We start from the raw sequence: 16,520 nt of genomic DNA, 5'->3' as shown, positions 1-16,520 counted from the left end.
GGAACTCGAGAATACGGTTTTTGACTTGGCAAAAACGAGGAAAGTTGCGGTTGCTCTTAAGAGAGGGATGCTGGTAGAAACACATGCCAGGTTAATAGAAGTCACCGACTCCATCCTTGGCATACAACAACAATGCCATGAGATGAACGTAATTGATCAGATGGTGTTGGAGGCACTAAAGAAATCGGCTCAAGAATTGAATGACAGAATGACACGGTTGGAATTAGAAACCGGTCAAGAAAATGATGCACCCTAACTCTCACGGTCAGATTCTGATAATGAAGAAAGAATACAAAGATCAGAGCCTGACGCCGGACAAACTTCAAGGAAGGCTGACAGCGCCTCTCAACCAAAATCTCCGACCAAGACTTCTTCGGATAACTCTTCTGACCGACAGAATATAGAAATCGAGACAAATAATCTGATATCTGGTCAGAACGAGTCCCCACGCAACGATCAACCGATAGAATCTACTATGTCTAAAGAAATGATCAAGGCATGCTTCGAAGAATTCTTCCGCGACACTATTGCACCTTGGCAGGAAAAGATGGAAGAACAAACAGAAACATCATCTCACCGATTGATGGACTCTACGAACCAGTAGCTCGGTTCAGCGATTCAAAGGATAGAAACCCTTGAAGAGGGACATGCTCAAACCGACTCTTCTTTGAAAGCGTTTTCGGCACATATTGAAGAATTGATCGCGGTTAAGATGGCAGTTGACGAAGCACGAATCAAAGAAAATGAAATGATAGCCTTAAATATCCAAGAAGAGGAAAATGAAAGACTGCGGGTTTTGAAGGAAAGAGAACAGTCGGATGCGGAAATGGCCCGACAAGTTGATGAAGAAGAGAATGTCGATCCGACACAGAAAGCAGCTACATCCTCTACTCTGGTTGTCCATACTACACGAGCCGAGACGAAGAAGAGAAAACAAGCCGAAAAGGCAGCGTCTAAAAGGGCTCAACCGTTAATGGACAACTCTGCTGAACTGACCAGTGTATCATCAGTCAACTTGGAACAATCGGATTCCGATGAACGTGAAGAAATTGTTCCACCGCTGCAGAAAAGAACACGGGTTGCTCCAATCAATTCCTCCAAGTCCTATTCCTCACCGAACTCCAATTTATCAAGCACCTCCTGCTCCACCAACACGGTCTTCACCAGCAACCGGTTACTCGGGCACACGAGCATCCTCCTCTAAACTGGGCTTCGATCCGTGCAATCCAGGAAAAGGATTGATGTCTGAGTACCTCCGGGGAATTATATACAAGGACAACAAGAAGAACGATAAGAAGAGGGAATAAATTTCCACTCATTTCCTTTATGTCTACTTTATTGTATTATATGTCTATCTTATAATATTTTCTATATATAATGTATTTTTGGAAAACCGACATATTTCTTACTTCTTGCATGGTTTTGAATATTTTAAATAAAATAATTAAAAAGGGAGAAATTGATAGATAAAATTTTTCACAAAATTTTTCAAAGTCTCTCAAAGTATAAAATTTTTCACAAAATTTTTCAAAGTCTAAAATATTTTTCAAAACAACAAACTCCTTAAATGACCACCGGATGCATGGTTTTGAATATTTTAAATAAAATAATCAAAAAGGGAGAAATTGTTAGATAAAATTGACCGGTTAATAAATACTTAACAAAACAAACTTATTGTGCAGGAACGGTCAAGAACTCTAACCGGTCAAGAACTCCAACCGATCAAGTAATCAAACCGACTAGAAGAAGCAATAACAAATCTAAAACCTAAAGTTATCCGGTTGAACTAAACAACCTATCAACATGATCAGTTGGAATGAAGTATCCAACCCAAATCCAAAGAACAAATCCAACGAGAAGATCATTTAGAGAAAGAAGTCAAGAATATCAAATAAAGAAAAGTATACAAATTGGTGCAAACAAACACTTTGGGTATATGCAGAAGATGACATCAAAGCTTCAGACTATGATATTGCCATATTGATACAAGTCTGATGATACGCTGCAGGCTGTAGAAGATTGCCTGAAAAAAAGTTACCATTTTGGTATAAGTCAAAGGAGAAACCTCCTAGGTACAGGCAATTGTCCAACCGAAAGTTGCTATAATCTTGCAAAGACAAATCAAGCCGGTCTGTTCCATGTCTCGGAAGCCTAAACCGCATTTAATGCTATGATGATCCTCTGTTCAACCAATCAGATTCAAGGATTACCCTAAAGGTATCCGTTGAAGAAATGTGACTGTTGGCACATTTCACCTATAAAAGGAGAAGCTGAAGAAGCTGATAAAATACAAGTGTTAAGAAAGAACAACAACAAGCTTTTGAGATTGTCTAAGTGATAGAAAGCTCTTATCTCTCTAAAATATTCAAAGCTTAAGTGTGTATGTGTTAAGTGTATTACAATTTCTGTGAGAATTGTACGAGTGATTATCGAGCAGTAAATAAGACTCGATCGTGTATTGTGTTTGAATATTCCTTAGTGAATATCCTTCTCGTTGTTTGAAAAGAAGGGGTGACGTAGGAGTTTTATCTCCGAACATCCATAAAAACTTGTCTCGTTCTTTATCTCATGTCGGCTTGATTTCCTAACTAAATCATATCATTCTAACCGCCCTACTAATCTTCAAACCGATATTCTCCAAATCCCATCTTTATTCATCCTGTGTGTGTTTTGTTTCAATCTGAAACAAACCACTTCCGCACTTGAACTCGGTTCAAGGGTTTATGACAGCTTGTGTAGTATTGAAACTAGGTGTTAATTCTTAATCGAATTAACGTCAACCGTTGAGTGTTGTCAGAGATTATCCTTTAGCCGGACCCCGGTCCACTATCGGAGATCTAGATCCTAACAAAAACCTTAAGGGTTTGTTATAAATTGATTTTTCTTTCACCCTTTTGCCTTTATGTTAGGATCTAGGTCGCGGCTAGGGAACTGGGGTCTGGCCGGTCAGCGCGTCTCACTCAAAGGTGGTGATTAATTCGGTTAGAGATTAATACCGGGGTTTCAATACTACACAAACTGTCACAAACCCTTGAACCGAGTTCAAGCGCGGAAGTGGTTTGTTTCAGGTTGAAGCAGCACACACACGAGATAGGCAGAACCGAATTTGAATAAGACAGGTTTGGAGATTGCTGGGTCGGTTTTGTAGCTTAGTAATTCGGTTTAGGTGATGTTGAGTCGGTTGGAGCGGTATTAGTAGGTTAGTGCAGATCGGTTAGAATGTAAAACAGGCGGAAAGTAAATAACAAGACATGTTTTTATGGATGTTCGGAGATGAAACTCCTACGTCACCCCTTTCTCTCGAAACCGCGAGAAGGATATTCACTAAGGAATACACAAACACAATCCGATCGAGACTTATTTTCTGCTCGATAACACCCGTACAATTTTAACCAAAATTGTAAATACACACTTGATCTTTTAATCTTAGAGAGATGAAACACAGTTTTTGACTTAGGTTGTCGAGAACTCTTCAAACCTGTAACCACATTTATTCCTCTTCAGCTCCTTCTTTTATAGGTGAAATGTGCCAACGGTCACATTTCATTTCCTTGAATCTGATTGGTTGAGCAGAGGTTCAGTGATTCAGACCTGCCGGTCAACTCTTCAGACCTGGCGGTCTAGTCTTCAGACCTGACGGTCTAGTCTTCAGACCTGGCGGTCTAGTCTTCCAGTGTGTAGGTCAAACCGGCTAGGTTTGTCTTTTACTTAATATGGCAACTGTCGGTTGGACAGTTGCCTTTACCTGGAAGATTGTATTTCTGATTTATCCTGGAATGGAAAGATCTTGTAGGACGATCTTCTGCAGCCTGCAGACTGTCCTCAGACTTGTATGAATATGGCAATACTAAGTCTGTTCCTTCGGTATCATTCTCAACAGATACTCGAAGTATCTATTTGTACTGGTCGGTTGTTTATGTTAACCGGATAACTTCCGGTTTTTCCATAGCTTCTGATTGACCGACTGTCCAATGATTCTGGCTTTCTGATTTGATCGATCTTTGTCTTTCTTGTTCGGTCAGGTTTTTGATCGGTTTGATTGCTTGACCGGTTGAGTTTCTTAACCGGTTGAGTTCTTTGACCGGTTGAATTCTTTACTTGTCCTGCACAAGAGATTTGTTTAAGTTTTATTTAACCGATCTAATTTTATCTAACAATTTCTCCCTTTTTGATTATTTTATTTAAAATATTCAAAATCATGTAAGAATGTAAATGTAGGCCGGTTTTGTTTTTAAGAGATTATTTGGCCGGATTTTTGGAAACTGACTTGGGAGAATTTTTCGAAAAATTTTGGAAAATTTTGAGAAAAAATTTGAAAAATTTTATATTTTATCTTATTAATTTCTCCCTTTTTGATTATTTTATTTAAAATATTCAAAACTTTGTAAGAATGCAATCGTATGCCGGTTTCCAAAAATTACTTGATATATATATAAGAAATATGCTAAGGCAAAAATACTATATATATAAAACTGAAATAACCGTAAGTAAATAAAGTAAAGTAGTAAGTAAAGTAAATAAGGCCCCTATTTCTTCGCTCTGGACGGCAGGAATTTTTCCAGCTGTTTATCGGTGGCCTTTCCCTTCACCGCTTGAACCGGCCTGGATGAGGATTCTCGACCGCCTGAGGTGCCAGTGAGAGGAGAGATCGGTTGACCGAACGATCTAATTGGAACCACATTCAAACACTGCTGTCTTCTGAGCTGCGGCTCGACATCTTCCTCGAAATCTTCCTCGGCTTGCAAGACCGGGTTAAGTTGAGGTTCAACAACCGTATCGGTGACTCTGTCCAACAGTGTCGTGATTTCCGCCCTTTTCTCAGCAGCCTTCCTCTTTCGTGTAACCGGAACGGAAGGGGAAGCAACCGCCTTGGACTACTTGTGAGCCTTGGCGAACTTATTATACGTTTCCTGTTGGACCCTTAGCCGGGTAGCATCTTTGGCTTGTTGAGCCGCCATGGCCGCTGCTATGGCTCGTGCACTGTTCTCTATATTTTGCATATGTCCGGCTATGTTCGCATATGCCGTTGCCGTTGCCGTTTCCTTCTGTATCCGGGTCTGTTCGTCTAGGGCATCTTGGATCTTTTGGGCCGCGAGAGCATTGGCCTCCTCAAGTGCCTTGTCGGCAGCCAGCTTAACCGCTATTAATTCCGCCACCTGTTCGGTGACCGCTTTAAGATCGGCTTCAAACTTGGCATTCTTTTCTTCAAGGGTCATTACCCTCTCACGATCAGATCCGGCTTGGGCACCGGATCGAGCCAGGTCCTCATCAACCTTCGTCAATCTTTGATCGGTCGTTTCTTGAGACCGTTCCATCATAACGACCCTTTGGCTGACCGAAGCAAGGTCGGTCACCAGCTTCGGAGTTATCTCCTCTAATGCCTTGGTTCGGTCAAGATGACCGTCGTACAACTCATCTGTATTACCGTAGTTTGTTTCAACAGACATGATCCGGTCGACCGCGGATTTTAGATCATCCTTTGTTGTCTCGGCCATCTCGATGGCTTTAGCCGCGGTTTCTTTGATTTTCTTCTTCCATGGTTGAATGGTGTTATTGACAAATTCTTCGATGAGGGCCTTTACCCTCTCTTCCGTTATGGCCGGTTCCGAATCCCCAGTTTGAACAGATGCTCGCCTGTCGTTGAGCGGTGTACCCGTCCTGACTTCAGTTATGTTGACATTCTGATCCGGTGGTGGAGAGTGAGTCTTATTATCGGACGGATTCTGACCGCCATCATCCTCATGAGGGGATCTGGATAAGTTCGATGTTTCTTGGTGGTCGGGCTCCGCTTCAAGCCGCGCCATCTCCTCTGTCAGTGCCCTTTCCTTAACCGCAAGCAATTCTAACACCAAGAGTTCAAGTTGAGAGTCTGGTGTCCCCGGAATATGTTTTTCTTGGAGGCGATGAATGTGTTTGATGAGCCCTTGTAACCGAGCATGCGGTTCGATCATCGTGCTTCATCCTAGGGCGGTCGTGACGTCTTGAGCCTTTGTGAGGCTGATGACCTTCTCCTCCATCTCAACCAACCTTTCGAATTTCTAGCTAAAGGTGAGATCCGGTAACATGTTTTTGAAGAATATTCGATGTCGGTGCAGGACACATTGATAGTAGACGTCGGATGCCGCGCTAGCCTGCTGATGTATCTCGTCCATAATTCTGCTGACGAGCTCCTCTGCCGTTTGCAATGTTGTTTCATCCGCGGATTCTTCCTCCCAAAGTCTGTCCGATCCGGCATCATCATCATCATGTCGGACCGATTGTTCCTCGACTATCGGTCCTTTTCCCTTACCGGACTGATCTCCTCCGGTATTTTGTGAAGCGATTCGGCCATAGCTGGATGTCGAGTCTTTAGTGTTGGGGGTGTCGGATAGCGGATTAGCCGATCCGGTTGGTTGTTTATCCCCCTTGGTTCCGGATTTTTCTTTGACCGGAGCTGCCTTCTTACTGGTTGCCTTCTTCTTTCGACCACCTGTAGAACCGGAGGCTTCTTGTTCTTGAATTGATGAGACTTTATAATTTTGCTGGGGGCGAGGAGAACACCAGGACCGGTGTTAATGTTGAGGTGATACATTTTTTTACCAAGTGGGATGGCGTATCCCCATGACCGAGTGGATGTCGGATCCGCCATCTCACACAGGTTTGTGAAAACTACCTTAGCCCAGTTGATTTTGATGTCATTGACTAAACCGGCAATCATCTCAATCTTTGCCCGGGTGAAACTATCAAAGTTTCCCCCTCTTGCTTGGACCGATTTTGTGAATATGTCACACAGCGGTCTATACTCCGGTTGAAGAGATGATTTCTTACCGGATACCACGATAGGAACCGCTGTTTCCGAAAGAACCTGGCAAGCTGCCTGGAAGGGTTCCTCTTCCATGGACACCGAGAAGTCGTTCCCCTCGTATGGCAGCTGTAGTATCTCAGCGAACGACTTCTCCGTCAGTTCGATCTGTTGACCGCATACGGTTCCGATGACTGTTCCTTCGGTCAAGAATACGGTTAGGAAAAATTCGTTGACCGCATCCTAGTATAATACGAATGGTCCGCCCAGAAAGTGTTCGAGACCGGACTCGGAGATCCGGGATAACACCTGCTTTGCCTGAGCCGAACCGTTTGCCCGAATTTCCTCGAAATCGACTTGGATAATGTGTTTGAACAGCACTGAATCACGACCCATTTTAGATAATAGGACCGAGAGATCAAGAGAGTAAAGGTTTGAGAGAGTTGAGAAAGTTTAAAGCTAGAGAGAGAAAGCCGATTCGCGTGAGAATGAAAGAAAATGACTAAGGACTCTATTTATAGTCGCGGTTTGGAATTCCAACCGTCGCGAACCGTCACATCATGTTTGGGCGGGAATTTTCCCTCCAAAGACTATAGGCGGGAAACCATGGGCGGGAATTGATGAGCGGGAACTTCTTAGCGGGAAGAGATGGGCGGGATTTTTCCCTCCAAAGATTTTGAGCGGCAATTTTGAGCTTGTTTTTCATTTCAGTTATTTAACCGTCGATGAAGCGGTTCTTCTTGTAACCGTTTATTGAATGAAGCGGTTTATTAACCGCGATGATGCGGTTTTCGAGTTTGACCGGATTTTTCAATGAAGTAATTTAGCGATATCAACCGGTTAGTCAGATAGATATTCTATTATTGCGATTTTTGACTCGGTTAACAAACTTGAAAATTAGATATTCATTGAAAGGAAAGATACATGATAGAAACCGATCGGTTTAGAATACATAAGAAATAGAAATACAACTTATATAATGAATATTCTAGAGAGCTTGTCCTCCACCCCATCCTTATCGAGAACATTCGATGGGGATGTCGGTGTACCTGGTCCAAACTCTAGACGATACTTAAGAAAAAGTCGGCTTAAGTGAGGAGCGCAACCGAGACCTTTCTTGGTCTCCACCATAGTCCTCAAGTTTTGGTAGATGACCGATGACCAATTTATGGGTGTATTGCTGAAAATGTAGGTCATCATGTCGAACACTCTCTTGGAGTAGTGTTGATTCGGAGATTGGTAGATGATGGATCGGTTGACAATCTCGTAAAGGAGTTGGATGTGGTGGTCAAGGCGGGTTTTCAGCCCGTGGTTCTCCACCGGCACCTCGGTTCCGGAGAACAAATCCGAATAATCGGTTGATGCGCTTCCCACCCTGGTTGGGAAATCAGAAAACCCTTCAGTGGGTAAATTGAACATTTGAGCGAGTTCGTTTTCGTCCAGAAAAACGAAGTGGCCTCTCACTGAGGAAACAATGAAATCTCCTCTCATAGAGGCATTGTTGAAGAAGTCGGTTACGTCCGGAATGAGTATGGGTCCGGATTCTTCGAGAAAATCACGAAGACCGGTGTCGATTAATGATTCAAACATGAGTTCCTTTGTCTCCAGATCATCATATTCCATGCAAGAATCGAAATCGATACTCAAGAAGTTCCTTAGAGTTCGGCTCGACATGTTTTGAGATTTTGCCAAGATAGAGAGAGTTCAAGAAGTTTTGATTTTAGGGTGTGGTGAGTTGATAAGGTGGGGTTCTTTATATAGATCTAAAATTGGAGGGAAAATATGGACATTTAATACTGAAATTCAGTTTTGTCTCATTTATGAAGGGAATATTTATGTTTCCAAAACTCCATGGGAAGGAGTTACTTTTGACCGGTTGCGAAGCTCGAGGTAGGGAATCTAGTTGGGAAGTAACTAAGCTTGTTAGATAGTAATTACTCATGTAGTTGGAAGTTGAAAGTTACTTATTATTAATGAAAGAGAGTACAAGAAACCGGAAGATAAATGATTAAAACCGAAAAATAGCATAGACTAAACCGAGATGATCATGATAGAGTGGGACACTGATACAACCAGTGCGTACAGAAAAATGACCGGTTGTAGGAAGGAATGACTTAGTTTCCGTTGGAGTTGATGTGGCGGTTCTTCCTTTTCCAGGCCTTTTCAAACCACTCATAGAATGAGTCGGTGACCTCTTTGGTGATGACCTGTGCCTGGTTCAACCCTTCTCCCGGACAGAGTGGAACCCCAAGTTCCAAAAGTAGGCAGCTTATCTGGGGGACGAAGCCGATTGTGCGAATGCCGATCATCCAGATTAGGACATCAAACAACACCCTTGACTAGTTGACTGGCGTACCCGTGGTTATGGCAGACATCATGTTAAAGACTGCACCACAGTATGTATTGGTCACATCCTTTCCTAGGATGCCTCGACCGATGACATCGTTGAGAAGCTGGTACTCAGCTCTCAGCGATGATCTGGCACCGTGGTCATTGACCGGGCGGTTTGACCGAGCAAAGCTTAAGGCGATTTCGGCCTTTAGGTCAGCCGGAACGTTTAGATCGGTGAGCCCTTGCTTCGGAAGGTCGAAGCATCTGGCGAAATCACTTTTTGTGAAATCAAATACAGTCCCTCCCACCTTGGACTGAATGTGAGTGTTGAAGTGAGGAGTGCCTCGGAAAACCCTGGCATTGTAGAAAAATTTCAGGACTGTTTCTGTGAAGATGACATATTTGTCATCTAGAAATTGTTTGAGACCGGTGTCTTCAAGTGACTTAATCATCTTGAAGACTTCATAATGCTTAGTGCCTTGAGCTGAATCGAAATCCACTTGAAGGATGTTTGGAAACTGAGACATTTTGTCTTAGTAAGAGGATAAGTTGTAGCTTGTGATTGTTTTGTTTAAGGTTTGCCTAACTTATATATTAGTGGAGGGATGATAGTATTATCTAGTGTGTCGCAGGTAATGATGTCTATTAACCATAGGGTAAGGCATTTTGCATGAAATAAGCATGTCTACAACCTAGGATGTGAGTCATAGGCCTGGACGGTGAAAGATATCGTATCTTCACGTCTTTTGAGGTATGACCGTTTTACTTTGAAAAGGTAGTTTTTTAGAACAGATAAGTTTAAACATAGATAATTATTCCATTTTTGTTCCGAGGCCAAATAATCCGAAGTAATCTATTTCCAAACCGGTTGGTTTTCAGTCATTCGTTCTGATGCGGTTAATTGGTGCATGCACTAAGTAACCGGTCGGTTCACTCTAACTGATAGACAAAGTGGTTCTTCCATAGATACCTTGGTGAATTTGGAATCCGACAATTTAGGAGGAACTACCGGTTTTATTTGTCCGAACCGATTTCCCTTTTAAACATTTTTATAGATAAGTTGATTAATATCGGTTAAACCAAGTGTGAGTCTGAATTGAGAAAACTTAGCTTCCTGCAGAGGCTTTGTGAAGATATCAGCTACTTGTTGATCTGTTGATACGTATTCCAGCCGGATATGCTTCAACATGACATGTTCTCGAATGAAGTGGTGCCTTATGTCAATGTGCTTGGTTCTAGAGTGTAGAACCGGATTGTAGGTGATTGCTATGGCACTTGTATTATCACAGAAAATTGGAGACTCTTCGGTTGTGATACCGAAATCCTTCAGTTGTTGTTGGATCCAAAGAAGTTGTGAACAGCAACTTCCAGCTGCCAGGTATTCAGCTTCTGCGGTTGATGTGGCCACCGATGTCTGTTTCTTGTTGTGCCATGAAACAAGCCGATCACCTAGGAATTGGCATGTTCCGCTGGTGCTTTTTATATCAACCTTGCAACCTGCATAGTCTGCATCTGAGTAACTTGTGAGGTTAAAAGATGAGTCTTTTGGATACCACAAACCGACGTTAGGAGTTCCCTTTAGGTATTTCAAGATTCGCTTTACGGCTGTGTAGTGAGACTGTTTTGGATTAGCCTGGAATCTTCCACACACACCAACCGCAAATAGTATATCCGGTCTACTTGCTGTCAGGTATAGGAGAGAACCGATGATTCCTCGGTAAGCTGTCAGGTCTACTGCTTGACCGTCATCATCCTTGTCCAGTTTGACCGATGAGCTCAATTGAGTAGCGGCTGAGGAGCACGTGTCCATCCCAAATTTATTTAGAAATTCCTTAGTGTACTTGGGTTGGCTTATGAAAGTTCCTTCTTCGAGTTGCTTAACCTGAAGACCTAGAAAGAAGCTTAATTCTCCCATCATACTCATTTCAAATTTGTTAGTCATCAGGGTTGAAAATTTATCACATAGCTTGGGATCGGTTGAACCGAAGATGATATCATCTACATATATTTGAACAAGTAGGATATGTTCCTTTTTCTCAAATTTAAATAGTGTTTTGTCCACCGAACCGATGGTGAAATCATGTTTTAACAAGAATGCGGTTAGTGTATCATACCAAGCTCTAGGAGCTTGCTTTAAATCGTACAATGCTTTGTTTAGGCGGTATACATGGTTGGGCAGTTCAGCATTTTTAAAACCGGGTGGTTGTTCAACATATACTTCTTCACGTAGGTCACCAATCAAAAATGCACTTTTAACATCCATTTGAAAAAACTTTAAATTTTTGAATGCAGCAAAAGCTAGAAAAATCCTAATAGCTTCAATCCTAGCTACAAGGGCAAATGATTCTTCAAAATCAATGCCTTCTTCCTGTTTGTATCCTTGTGCCACTAATCTGGCTTTGTTCCTCGTGACCAAACCGTTTTCATTGAGCTTATTTCTGAATACCCATCTTGTTCTTATGGCCGGTTGATCTTTCGGTCTAAGGACTAGGTACCAGACTTTATAACTCACAAACTGGTTTAACTCTTCTTGCATTCCCAAGATCCAATCCGGATCTGACAATGCTTCATCCACTCTTTTCGGCTCAATTTGGGATATAAAGGCGGAAATGAAATATTCCTCCAGGATTTGTCGCCTAGTTCGAACGGGTTCTGAAGGGTCACCTATAATTAGCTCAGGAGGATGATTTGTGTTCCTTTTGAGATTCGGTTCAGGAGCGTCTACCAAATCACCGTTTACTTGATCAAGGCTAGACATATCGGTAGGTTGAACAGGAGTGTCAGACCGACCGACTTCCTCGGTTTGAACCGGAGTGTCAGCTTCCTACCGTGAGACAGCTTGATCCGGCTGGGTTTCATCATTACCTATTTGGTCATGGACAAACCGTCTAAAAACTAGAATCTCATCTTCATTATCAGAGTGGATATTGTTATTTTTCAATCTGTTGTGTAGATCAAAGCATGATGTAGTGTTGCTTTCAACCGATTCATCGAAAACAACATGATGTGATTCCTCCACGGTTAAAGTTCTAGTGTTATACACTCTATATGCTTTACTAACTGCTGAGTAACCTAACATGATCCCAATATCGGATTTTGCATCAAAAGCAGATAGATAGGTTTTGCCATTTATGTGAATGTAGCATTTACAACCGAAAATTTTAAGATACCTAAGGTTAGGAAGCCTATCAAAGTATACCTCATAAGGTGTTTTGTTGTGAAACTTGTTAATCAGAGACCGGTTTTGTGTGTGACATGCGGTATTGATAGCCTTAGCCCAGAATTTCTGGGCAATACCCGAATCGGCTATCATGGACCGTGCGGCTTCCTTGAGAGTTTGGTTTCTTCTCTCGTCCAGGCCGTTCTATTGAGAAGTCCTAGCACTAGACAACTCATGTCTAATACCAGATTCATCAAGGGATGCATTTAGAGTACTGTTTGTAAATTTGGTTCCTCTATCACTCCTAATGCTATTAATACATGTTGATTTTTCATTTTGCAAACGTTTAAGCAGTGTGATTAAATTTGATGCGGTTTCACGTTTGGATGGCAAGAATATTACCCATGTATACCTAGTATAATCATCAACAACTACCATAGTGTAAAGCATACCTCCTAGGCTGACGACCCTAATCGGTCCAAATAGGTCCATGTGAAGGAGATCTAAGCATCGGTTAGATTGAATGTGTCTTTTACTTTTAAAGGTTGACTTAGTTTGTTTACCCATTTGACATGCTGAACAGACCTTATCCTTATTAAATACTATATCAGGAATTCCTTCAACTAACTTTTTACCGCGGATATAGTTTAAGGTTTTCAGGTTTAAGTGGTTTAGTCTTTTATTCCACAGCCAGGTTTGATCGGTTTTAGCCACCATGCAGACAGGATATTCTACTTTATTTTTCCAATCTACCTTGTAAATATTTCCTAACCTATTTCCGGTTAGTAGTATGATACCTTGAGAATTTTTAACTAAGCATGCATGTTTAAGAAATTCTACAGTGTATCCAGCATCACACATTTGACTAATGCTTAACAGGTTAAAATGTAGATTTCAACTAAGAGTACATTATCAATTGTTAAGTTACCATGGACAATCTTACCCTTGCCCACAGTTCTACCTTTTGAGTTGTCACCGAAAGTGATCAATGCACCGGTTTCTATTTTGATGTCGGTTAGAAGATTGTTGTTTCGGGTCATGTGTCTAGAGCAACCGCTATCCAGGTACCATTCAGAGTTTCCTAGTCGTTTCTTTATATCCTGTAAAATGTACATATTTACAACTATTTGGTACCCACATTTACTTGGGTCCACAAGCGATTAGTCCCTTGGGTATCCAGACTTTGACAAGTCGGACGACTTTCCCGGTTAATGTTTTAACTAATTTTCTTGCACTTGGTTTGGAGTCTTTCTGCTTTCCTAAGAGTGCCTTATTTGGAGATGGTCTTGGGTTTAACCTATGTGGTTGTGAGTTGGCTTGCCTATTTTTGAACCGGTTGGCTTTCCTTTTCTCAGGGTGAAGCCATTTTTCATAATCAGTTGGACCTACATAAATTAGTTTGTCTTTCGGATATGAGGCACTTAATTCCTCTTCAACGGTTAAGGAACTTCTGACAAAACTTACAAAGGGGAGGTTATCCTTTGTGAGCCTCATGTTGTCGAAGTGTTTCCGGTTGTTGGATCTGTTGTTTTTGTATCCTAGACCAAACATGCACTTAGGGTGTCTTTTATAACTACACATTCTGTTTACCATTTCACTGGATCTTTTCCATACGGCCATTCGATACTGGATTCGGGCATTTTCCTCTTCGGTCAACTCTTGAACTGATTCCTTGAGCTGTTCGGTCTCAGAGGATAGTTCAATTGCTGCCTCGGTTTCCAGGGTTTCATCAGGTTGTATGGTCTTTGGTTCGGTCAAGGTAGGTACTATGGGGTCGGCTCTAAAGTTGGGTAATAGTATTAATAGGTTCTTATATTCTGCTACCATATCATTTAGTGCATTAAATAACTCATCTTTAGTAAATTCGTCACAGGGAGAGTCAAATACCTGTTCCTCATTTGCCATGAGGCATGTAAGTTCATCATCACTGTCACTGTGAGCCCATAAGCTTCCTCCATCATCGGCTATCAGTGCTTTCTGAACTTCACTTCCTTCACCGGTTTGTTGATAGTTATTTCGGTGATTCTGATTGTCCGGTTTCCGGTCATCTCTCCTCGGTTTTCTGCATTCCCACTTGAAATGTCCCAAACAATTGCAGTTATAACATCTAACATTGGATTTATCACCGTAGTTATAGTTTTTGTTTGTTGGTTGGCTTCTCTTCATGAATCTGCCGAATTTCTATGCAAGTATTGCCATGGCATCCTCGGTGAACTGTTCAGCGGTTCTGATCGGTGCGGGAGCAACCGGTTCTGTGGATGTGACCAATGCTCTGGTTGAGGTTGAGGCTGAGACTTCTTCTTCAGTTCTAGATCTCATTTCAAACTCATATGCCTTAAGGTCTTCGAATACATCGTGTAGCTTCATCTTGCTTAGGCAGTTTGATTCCCTCATCACCATTGTCTTTATGTCCCATGCACTTGGAAGAGATCTTAACGCTTTCATAATGACTTCCTTGTTGTCATACCTCTTGCCAAGAGTTGTTAGCTCGTCTATCACACCTGTGAACCGGTCACTGTATTCTCTCATTGTTTCTCCCGGTCTCATCTTGATGTTTTCAAACTTTTGAGTAGCCACCATTATCTTGTTTTCCTTGGTTCTTTCATTTCCCTCATGAATCTGAATCGCAGCTTCCCATGTTTTCTTTGTTGTTTTGTAATCTCTGACCTTACACTACGTATTTCTGTCCAAACCGTTAGAGATGCGGTTTCTAGCATGATTATCCAGATTATTTCTTCTCCTATCTTCAGCTGTCCAATCCTTTCTGTCTTTGTCAATTATTATCGGTCCTTCAGCTAGAATGAACTGCATCTCGTCATCCATGGTGATTAAATGCAGGTGCATGCGTGTCTTCCAGTTGGCAAAGTCGTCACCTTCTAGCATTGGGGGCCTATCGAACGACATGCTTGCTTGAGTATTAAAACTAACTGCTCTGATACCAATTGTTAGGATCTAGGTCGCGGCTGGGGAACCGGGGTCTGGCCGGTCAGCGCGTCTCACTCAAAGGTGGTGATTAATCCGGTTAGAGATTAATACTGGGGTTTCAATACTACACAAACTATCACAAACCCTTGAACCGAGTTCAAGCGCGGAAGTGGATTGTTTCAGGTTGAAGCAGCACACACACAAGATAGGCAGAACCGGATTTGAATAAAACAAGTTTGGAGATTGCTGGGTCGGTTTTGTAGCTTAGTAATTCGGTTTAGGTGATGTTGAGTCGGTTGGAGCGGTATTAGTAGGTTAGTGCAGATCGATTAGAATGTAAAACAGACGGAAAGTAAATAACAAGACAAGTTTTTATGGATGTTCGGAGATGAAACTCATACGTCACCCCTTCCTCTCGAAACCGCGGGAAGGATATTCACTAAGGAATACACAAACACAATCCGATCGAGACTTATTTTCTGCTCGATAACACTCATACAATTTTAACCGAAATTGTAAATACACACTTGATCTTTTAATCTTAGAGAGATGAAACACAGTTTTTGACTTAGGTTGTCGAGAACTCTTCAAACTTGTAACCACATTTATTCCTCTTCAGCTCCTTCTTTTATAGGTGAAATGTGCCAACGGTCACATTTCATTTCCTTGAATCTGATTGGTTGAGCAGAGGTTCAGTGATTCAGACCAGGTGGTCAACTCTTCAGACCTGACGGTCTAGTCTTCCAGTGTGTAGGTCAAACCGGCTAGGTTTGTCTTTTACTTAATATGGCAACTGTCGGTTGGACAGTTGCCTGTACCTGGAAGATTGTCTTTCTGATTTATCCTGGAGTGGAAAGATCTTGTAGGACGATCTTCTGCAACCTGCAGATTGTCCTCAAACTTGTATGAATATGGCAATACTAAGTATGTTCCTTCGGTATCATTCTCAACAGATACTCGAAGTATCTATTTGTACTGGTCGGTTATTTATGTTAACCGGATGACTTCCGGTTTTTCCATAGCTTCTGATTGACCGACTGTTCAATGATTCTGGCCTTCTGATTTGACCGATCTTTGTCTTTCTTGTTCGGTCAGGTTTTTGATCGGTTTGATTGCTTGACCGGTTGAGTTTCTTAACCGGTTGAGTTCTTTGACCGGTTGAATTCTTTACTTGTTCCTGTACAAGAGATTTGTTTAAGTTTTATTTAACCGATCTAATTTTATCTAACACTTTAATTTTGATCTTTTTAAATACACAAAATATTAAAATAAATATGGCAAATATTTTACCATTTTTTTTTAGAATTTAAATAAATAAATCTT

This window comes from Impatiens glandulifera, chromosome 5, assembly GCF_907164915.1.
Source record: "Impatiens glandulifera chromosome 5, dImpGla2.1, whole genome shotgun sequence".
NCBI classification, from domain to species: Eukaryota; Viridiplantae; Streptophyta; class Magnoliopsida; order Ericales; family Balsaminaceae; genus Impatiens; species Impatiens glandulifera.
The sequence above is the reverse complement of the archived record's forward strand: the minus strand, read 5'-3'. Positions refer to the sequence as shown.